Below are 9,922 nucleotides of genomic sequence, written 5' to 3'. Positions count from 1 at the left end.
TGTTCATTCTTTTTCAAGTTATTGTTTTTGTAATAGTAAACCCACAACACTGCGCAAGTGTTTCAACATAACATGTAGAATATTTTCTAACTGAGCATTTATTAAGCACAAACACAAGCTGCACCAAATGGAGAACCAGTTCCAGTGGCAAATCAGCACAATGCTATACAGTGCCTATAATTCCAACATGCAGCTTATTAAAGGGACGTGCTAAACAAACACAAACATGTATAACATGTTATAATATCAATCAAGCAATCTTTATTTTATATAGCACCTTTCATAGCGGACCACCATCATAAAGCACTTTACAAGATAGTGAGGAACAATGTATAATACATTAAATACAGTGAAGTAAAGGGGATAGTTCATTAAATACAAACACTAAAAAACAATGCAAAACATTGCATACAGGCATATTACAATGCAAATACATTAACTACAGGCATAACACATTACATACAGGGCTAGGATGTGAATTCTAAACATTGTAGATGCATGTGTCATACAGAATCATACGAATAAGACAGAGTGAAAACCCTGAAATAACAATTTAGCAGCAAATAATAACATATATCAGGCTTAGAGAGCATTAAGAGCAAGAGAGAACAAGTGGATCTTGAGAGTTGATTTGAAGCGAGCGACTGTGGGAGCTGCACGCACTAAAGCAGGGAGAGAGTTCCAGAGAGTCGGGGCCATGAAGCTAAAATATCTCTCTCTGAGTGTGGTGCACTTTTGCTTGGGTATAACAAGCAGGCCAGAGTCAGAGGACCTCAGTTTGTGTGCGAGGACATAGCAGGTGAGCAGATTGGAGAGATACTCTGGACCTGTGTGATGAACCTGTGTGATATGGCTTGTTTATTGATAGATTTATTCACAAATGTATGTTAACAGTTCAAATATTCCTTGCTCAGCTTTGTTTCAAATGTAGTGCTGGATGCTACTTTTTTCATGTTTTGTCATCAGACGTTGCTGATCTTAGTTATCACATTGGAACCAGCTGCTACAAGACTTTCGGAAAGTAAACTCTATCGCAGGGCAATGCTTGGTGCTGATAGGTTGAAACGATAAGCACCCTCCCTCACATCGCAATGCTTAGTGCTAATTGGTTGAAACATGAAACGCCTAATCCAGTCGTTGCGTGCCCCACACCTGATCACAATGGATTTTTTAGCAGTCTTGCAACTATGTTCTTTCTCCAAAATGATCGACTTCCGGTTCCATCTTACCATTGAGTTGGGCCATCTTTGTGAAAGAGTACCACCAACCTTACCCAGCGCTCTTCCTGGTCTTAGAGGTAGACTTGCAGCTCAGATTCCTTCTCTCCTCACCACATATCCCACCCCTCAGAGTAGTGCTGAAGGAACACTCGGCTAACCCTAACTTCCCTGATGGTTCCCATCTCCCGAGAGAAAATCAGCATTTTGATGCTCCTTACCCGCACGATGCTTCATCTAGAAAGTAAAGGGTTGCAGTTCCAAATACCACAAGTTATTCAGGCGTTCGTGTCCCTCATCATATTTAACCACTTTAAAGGACTGTGGTCCATAACAAGAGGAAGGAATGTCCTAATAGGTAAAAGCGAAGAGCGCTTGTAGCCCATTTGATGGCCAAACACTCCTTCTCAATGACAGAGTAGTTCCTTTCCCTGGGAGCCATTTTCTTGCTCATATACACAATGGGATGCATCAGTCTGAATAATTAGCTCTTTGCTGAAATCTGGTGTAATTAGGACTGGGGCTTGGCATACCTTACTCTTAATTATATCATAGGCCTCCTGACACTCTCCTGTCCACTTCACTAAATTAGGTGCATTCTTGGTGAGATCAACCAGGGCAGTAACTATAGTGGAATATTCTTGGATAACGGGGCATAATAGCCCGTCAACCCCAGTAGTGATCTCCACTAAAGCCTAGACTTTAGAGGTTATTGGCTTTACTCTACCATTACCCATGATGTAGCCAAGATATTAGGTCTATTGCTTGCCAAATGCACACTCACCCAGATTAGCCTCAGCATCGCATCCCTCAGAGACTGCAGGACAGCCAAAAGTCTAACAATATGCTAAAAACCACCACATCATCAATATAAGAAGCTGCATACGTCTGATTGGGGTAGAGGACCTTGTCCATCAGTCTCTGGAAGGTTGCTGGGGCTCCATGCAGTCCAAATGTTATGGTCTGGAAATGGAACAGGCCACCTGGGGTAGAGAAAGCAGTTTTTCTCTTGTGAGCTGTGAGTTAGTGGAATCTGCCAGTATCCCTTTATCATCCACTCGGGCCATAGGGTATCTATTGACCTTGGAGATTGCAATCACCTTACGAAAATCCACACAGAAATAAGTGGAGCTGTCCTTTTTAGGCACCATCACTATAGAACTGCACCACTCACTCTGGGAAGGTTGAATGACTCCCAGCTTGAACATAGCCCCTACCTCCTTGTAGACTGTATCCCAGGGACTTTCGGGATCCGGTACAGTCTCTCCCTGACCTTGAAACCTGGCGAAGTAATAACAGCATTGTTAATAACATTTGTTCTACCTGGTACATCAGAAAAAGCATCTCCAAATTTTCACCAATTCTTGTAGCTCCAGCTTCTGATCAGGAAACAACTGTTCCCCCATCTGAATGTTAATTGTCTCAAGTGGATTGACAGTGTAACCAAAATTCTCTTCTATGTTGTCATTAGCTATAAATAGGGCTTCCCTCTCTTTCCAGGGTTTTAACAAATTAATGTTGTAAATTTGAAGCTCATTTTAGTGATCAAGCTGTCTAATTTCATAATTTACTTTACCAATTCCCCATGTCCCTTCAGGCCACTTAGCCACTGCCACTTAGCAAGCAATTTAGATTCCTTTAGGTTGAAAGGTCAGAATTTTTGCTTGTTTGTTGTATTACTGCTCTTGGTGATGCTGAGCCAGTTTTAGATTCTCTTATGACAAAAGACCAACCAATTCCAGGCAATCTCTCAAAAGTATTACATATTTTACTATATTTTTGGAACTGTTAGTTTGGTGTTCTCACCCTTCTCTTACAAGATCAAGGATACCTGGGGGTTGTCTCCGGTACAGCAGCTTGAAGGAGGAGAACCCAGTCAAACTCTGTGGCACTTCTCTCACTGCAAACATCTGGTAGGGAAGAAGTTTGGCCCAATGTTTCTGCTCTTGGTTGACAAACAGCCTCAGCATCTGTTTCAAGGTCTGATTAAAGCGTTCCACCAGTTCTTCCGTCCATCTGTGGATGATTGTGGCAAAGTGGCTGCTGATAATGAACAGGTGCAGCGGTGATGCAGTGCAGGAATAATCACAGACAGAAAATTGTAAACTCCGGTTTGGAAAAAGGACAGTTTATTTGTAATCCTGGTCTGGCGAAATAATAAGCTCTGGTAATACATAGCAATGTTTAAAACACCGAGAACAGTAACAGGGATTGCAGCCCTAAATAATAAAGACAAGTTATCTACCCCACAATAATACTTGCCATGGTAACCCGTTCCGATGCGTGCAGTAGCGCTCGTGGTGGGTGATAACAATTTATTATTTCTCGTGACAGTTTAGTGCAATGTTGATCCGGTTTTGTGCTGGCCCAAGGTGACTCAAACAAACAAACAAAACACTCACAAATATTTCTAGTATGCTTTTCACTGCGTCTCACACGGTCCTTCCACTTTACAACACAAACCGAGTGAAGGAAAAGATTTACGATTCTCGTCCTCTTTATGCTGTCATGCATGGCCCCTTGGTAAACAATTGCACCTTCCGGGCCAATACATTCTTGCAACGGAGCCTCACCTTCTTCCATGCTGACCGACTTCCCAACCTTGAAAATGAACTGTCAGGCCAGCCCGTCCAAAGACTTCCCCTTTCGGTACTTAGTACCCTCACAGGGAGGGAGGGACACCCCATCACATCTCGTTACTGCACTAAAAACTCCCATCCAATAAAACCGAGCCAGTATTCATTACAAAATCTTTCACTACTTAAATGTCGCAAACAAGGGATATCATAAGCCAACCGCATGATCTCACTCTGAATTAACTTTGGAACAAATAGTTGTTTTACAGGCTGTCCTGTGCCCGAGACTTGGGATACCCTATATAATACATGTCCGGTAATAATGTAGTAAGGATATGTGAGGGGCCAATTGCCTTCAACCTCCTTCCCTCAATATACCGAACCTGACCCAGATGTTCACCAGAGTGGGGCCATATTTTTGTTCCCACTCTAGATCAGCATCCCAGTCCCAGAACTTCGAGCGGGGCTATAGTAGCTTGTGCACTGGGGGTCTGGGTAACCTTCCCCCACTGGTATTCCTGGAACAGGCTGCGATAGGTCTCCTCTGTGATGTCCAGACGCTGGTGGATGGTCTGCTTAACCAGGTCATAATCCATGGCAGCCTCATGCGTCATGGCTCGATAGGCGTTCTGGGTTTCCTCAGTCAAGCAGGGGCCAAGGTGAGTGGCCCATCATTCACGAGTCCTCTCATCATCCAAAGTCATTTTGAGGCTGTTGGATTTGGCCGGACATGTACAGGGTGGCTCATCCTTTCCATCATGTCGGTGAAGTCTTGTCTTTGCTCCGCCTGCCGCTGGGCCTCCCTGCCTTCCCTCCTCCTTTCCTCCTTGTTTCTCTGCTGGCCCTGGGCCTCCAGCAGAGCTGTCACAATATTGGGATCCGTCCTCCAGTCTGCGTAGATCCCTTGAAGACACCACGTGTCAGGATGAGTGGTGTGGGAAGAAGTGAATGTCCAATCCGTGACCGTTTCAGTTACAAAAGATCTGTTTCATTTAAAGTTCAAACACCCCCTATGCCAGCAATGGTGTGGGGGTAAAACCGCAAGTTTTAAGTCCCAAAATAAAAGAACATCAGAACATAAGCAAGGTTACAAACTAGAGGAGGCCATTCGGCCCATCTTGCTCGTTTGGTTGTTAGTAGCTTATTGATCCCAGAATCTCATCAAGCAGCTTCACTGTGTAGATATATATATATATATATATATATATATATATATATATATATATATATATATATATATATATATATATATATATATATATATATATATACACATTTATGAAAATGACTATGATTTCTTTCTTTTTATAATAAAAAACAACAACAAAAACCTAGCATGGCACATCTTTAAAAAAAAAAAAAGATAATTAGCTTTTTATGGGGCATTGTATTTTTTTCCAAATAAACACAGGATTATCTATAATACAATATTCAGGTTAAAATAAAAATGTGACTAGTTTATGAAACATAAACATAAGAGTTTAGATCTGTGTTTGAAATAAAAGAGTAAGGTTATTTTAAGTTGCATGATTTTGGTTATCACACACAATTGCAGTATGAGTGTTTTGCCAACTGATCCTATTTTGACCTGAGTTGGTGTTTAGCAGGATTCTTTGTGATGAGAGAGGCACTGCTCAAGATTCCCTGCACATGCTCAGTTTTCTCATCATGCTCTTCATTTATTTTGACATTCCCTTTACATTTAGCTCCCAAGAAATGACCATCTAGAAATAACCAAACTCTTCTTCAAAATTTCATTGAAATATTTAAAATGTGTTCTAACAAGAAGTGGCATCAGTCTATTGTTGATGGGTGCTCTGCTGTTATGCAGATACATCTGCCAGTACCTTTATATTAAATTGCCACAGACAGCAAAGAGTCTGTGGATTGCTGGCTGTAAAATCCTTTAAATAAAGTAAATAAGTCCACTTTGTTGTTAGGGGCAGTTTTGGGGATCCTATGTTAAAGTTTGTGTCCCTAATGTTGTTTTGCAACTGATAGAAAAAAAAAACAACCCTTGTTATTATCTAAAAAATGTTTGCAGAAAAGACAGAAATGCTACATCAATGCTGCTTTTGTTGCTGTTGTACAATTACATTATCAGGACAGTGAAGTCGAGAAACCCTTCCAATTGGCACGAAGGGTGTATTTGGCAGCACTGTTCAAGTTGTGTATCAGATCACGTATAGAAGTACTCTGACAAGTATGTCCATTTGTTAATTGCAGTCATTCAACATTCCCTCTGTAGATAAAAGAACCAGAGCCGGTCATCCCAGAAAGAATACACAGGATCAGATATTTTCTATTTCCTGCACAAGACAATGATGGGTTAAAAAAATGTGTTGCTTCTTTGAAATTGATCATAATCTATACATTTAAGAGATAGCAGTATATTATTATAATGTATTTTCTCGGGTATAATAAAGACAGGATAACATTGTCTGGTGCATACGTTTGCTGCTCATTTTATTTTAATATCCTCCACCCACCTTCCCCTTAATTTGCATGACATCGTGATACTGCAGAAGTGGCTTGTAATGTTCTACAGTTAAGGTGGAAATGCATACTAACACTGTAAAAGGCAGAGTAAACCTGACTATGAGACAACCTCAGTGTCTTGAGAGAAATAAAGAGAATTCCTTTTGTGCAAGTGGTGATGGTAGACAAGCAGGTACCTCAATAGTAAGGCTTACAGTTCTTGGAGTTGTGTATTTGACTGGAATAAACTACCATCAAACAGACTAGTGATGCCTAGAATAAACAGTTTGACTGACGGGAGACACCGTGCATGGCACAATGAGGACTTGAAGCAGGCATAAGAAGTGTCTGCTAAGCAATTTCAAGCATTGGTGGTTCCATGCAGCGACATTCACTTGGAAGCTGTGATTGACTTGCAAACTGCATTCACGATGTGGACAACTGAGTCCATCTATAATTTTTGATGAACATGTGGTAACTGAACATCATATGAGGCCAGGTCCTGCTATTTTTTTATTCTGTTGATGTTTTTTATGGTCAGAGTAGTCATAGAGCCCCTATAGTTCACAATCAGCTTATTGAATTTGACTGCCAGCATTTCTCCTTTTGCAAGGTTCATATTTCCCACTCATTGATAATTAGGCATTCTCATAGGTCCTGCCACCACCATTCGTATCTTCATACTGATTTCAAAAACCAACTGAGATACAGTCTGCATATTTGGAGGGTTTCTAGAAATTCCCTTAATTGGCAACATTTGCCAGTGATCTTAACCTTGACCTCTGGCTGTGATATTTCTGTCATTCATTTTTGGTTTGCCGGTGATAAAGACCAATCTCTTTGAACTAGCAGGAAGGTGAGATGTGGTTCGTTACAGGGGTTCATGTTACAAGCATGACGCTAGTCCTGTCTAGTTATGTAAAGTCTGTTTTTCAAGATCATGCCACATTCGCCAGATCACTGCTGCCGCTTCATGTATTAAATATAGAGGTGTGAAGCATTTCTGGCAAAGTGCGAGAGGCTATCGAGAAGGGCAGCCCCAGGTTGTAATGTTTTTTCTCTAATATCAGGCAGGTGTTACACTGTCTGGGTGTAAATCTGTATCTGCTGGAGCTGTATGTCAAGAGGGAGTTCAGTGCTGTATACAAAACAGCAGAGGTAAATGTTGTTCCAACCACCTCTTGTACAGTACTTGGTGAGCCACTGCTTTCAAAATGAACAGGAGGGGTGAGCAGCAGCAGTGCTAAAGGAAGCAAAACCTGTCCCACAGTAGAAAAAAGTATTTTTAAGTCTCCTTAAAATGTGTATCCACGCTTTCCCATGGGTGTGCTCTATGCATAGTTTACTGTAGTTCACCATGTTCTTTTAATATGCTTTACCATGCTTTCAGTATGCTTTATTGCACTTTGCTAGAGAAATATAGCTGCTGCTGGGAACAGGAAACTTAAGTGGATGCAGTTTGGAAGCAAGCAGTGCTTTGCATGTAGACAAACTGAAACAGACCAGCAGGGTTTACTAAGTTACACGGATGGAACACATTTAACAAGTAGGTGCAACAGTAAAAACGAGCAGACACGGAACAGATCAGATCTTTTGAGGTACGTATGGCACAGTTTCTTGTACACAGTGTTTACTGTAACTTCATACTCATTGCTCTGTTCAGGTATATTGTCCTTTTCAGTAAATGTCTGTCAATTTACAGAAAAAATATTGTAAACTGAAATTGTTCTGAAAGTTACCAGTGAAAAAATAGTCTTTTATGGGTAAACCACTACATTTTCTGTAATTTTTTTAACAGAGTAGGAAGACATAAAAAAAGACTTGGCCACTTTGTAACCGTAGGAACGCAATTAACCATTATTTAATGTCTGGAAATAAAATCTGTCTTGGCTCGTGGAACAGGCCAATGCTTCTGTTGAGGAAATAACTGCTTCTTGGAGGCTGCATATTGATAAATAATGAAGCTAATGCTTTAAATTTGAAGGAGAAAGGCAATGGGGTTTAATGAGATTAAATTGAACAATTATCCCCCCTGCTCAAGGATAATCTATTTTTTAACTTATATATCATGAAAAACTCTTTTTTTTTTTAAAGCAAATTGTGCAATGCGGCCTACTTTTTAATATACCCTGCTGCACTGTACAAAAGTTTGAGTGCTTATCTAAATGTCTAATTTTTAGTTTCTTTAAAAAAAAAAAAAAAAAAATTAAAAAGAGGCACGGTTTATAATAAATTGCCAGACGTAATAAGAAAAAATCTTGCCAGTTTTTCCTGATTCAGAAGTTAATGGCATGAAATGCAAGCCGGTTATGTCATTTGACCCTTTTTTCTGCAGGCGTGGCAGGTTTTGAACATTTTCAGCCACACCTAAAAATCCCTTGAAGGGATATGGAAGAAAGGAAAAGAAAAAAAGACAACTAAAAGTGTTGTTGTAATCCCTTGGGAAAGAAAGCCTGCACTGGTTGTGAAACATTCCTACCAGATTAGTTTGATAATCTGATAATTTTATAACCAAATATATATGTGTATAGATATATATATATATATATATATATATATATATATATATATATATTATATATATATATATATATATATATATATACACACATAAACATCAGGGCTAGAAGTTAACTTTTTAAGACAGTAGTGAGGAACTGCTATCTGCCTGGAAAGTAGGTAGCAAAATGGTCTTATTCGATAGTGGTTTCTTCGACTAATGATTATATATAAAAAGTTTATTTTTAAATAAGCACCTACTTATTGTTTTAAATATACTGAATATCCCAAACTATCACATAGTAGGCCTATATTTAAATCAGAAAGTATTTCTTGAAACCACCTTGTGCTCAACTAAGCAATGGAACTAATGCAATTCCTTGTCAAAATGTATTTTGGTTTTGGTATTATTTAAGTTCTACAAGAATGCAACCATATCTGTCATCTAAGCATTTAATATGCCATCAGTATGCTTAACCAGGTTTCATCAGGTTTCAAATTAAGTGGTACAAAATTATCCTCTTATTTCTTCATTTGTTGACTGAGATTTTGGTAACTAACAAGTCATACACACCTATAAAGAGCGATTTTATATAAAAAAAAAAAAAAAAAAAAAAAAAAAAAAAAGAATGTGGGCCATAATATCATTGAATCCTGCATTGCATAGCATTATAAACTATAAGGCTACAACCACAAGCAAGCTGTTTTGAAAATGAAAGCTAATTCCACCACGGTACCGCTAGATTTAAAAGATTCTTTCAATATGTTATACTAACTGGCTTGTTTATAAATATGTATGCTCCCACCCCGCATTTTTAAATGCTATACAATTTTGAAGAAATTAGCTAAGAAGTAATAAAAGAATAAGGGATATCATAATTATTTTTTTTTAAAAACACGCTGGGTTCATTTCATATATAGGCAACACGCTGGGTTCATTTCATATATAGGCAACACGCTGGGTTCATTTCATATATAGGCAACACGCTGGGTTCATTTCATATATAGGCAACACGCTGGGTTCATTTCATATATAGGCAACAGTGTTTCCATTCCTGCAAGCTAATCTGGAAGTGTCGATTTTCCAGCAGGACAATGCAAGACCACACAGTGCTAGGATTACAATTGCACAACTTCCAGAAAACAATGTCA

The sequence above is a fragment of the Polyodon spathula genome, chromosome 4 (genome assembly GCF_017654505.1).
Source record: "Polyodon spathula isolate WHYD16114869_AA chromosome 4, ASM1765450v1, whole genome shotgun sequence".
Lineage (NCBI taxonomy): Eukaryota > Metazoa > Chordata > Actinopteri > Acipenseriformes > Polyodontidae > Polyodon > Polyodon spathula.
The sequence above is the reverse complement of the archived record's forward strand: the minus strand, read 5'-3'. Positions refer to the sequence as shown.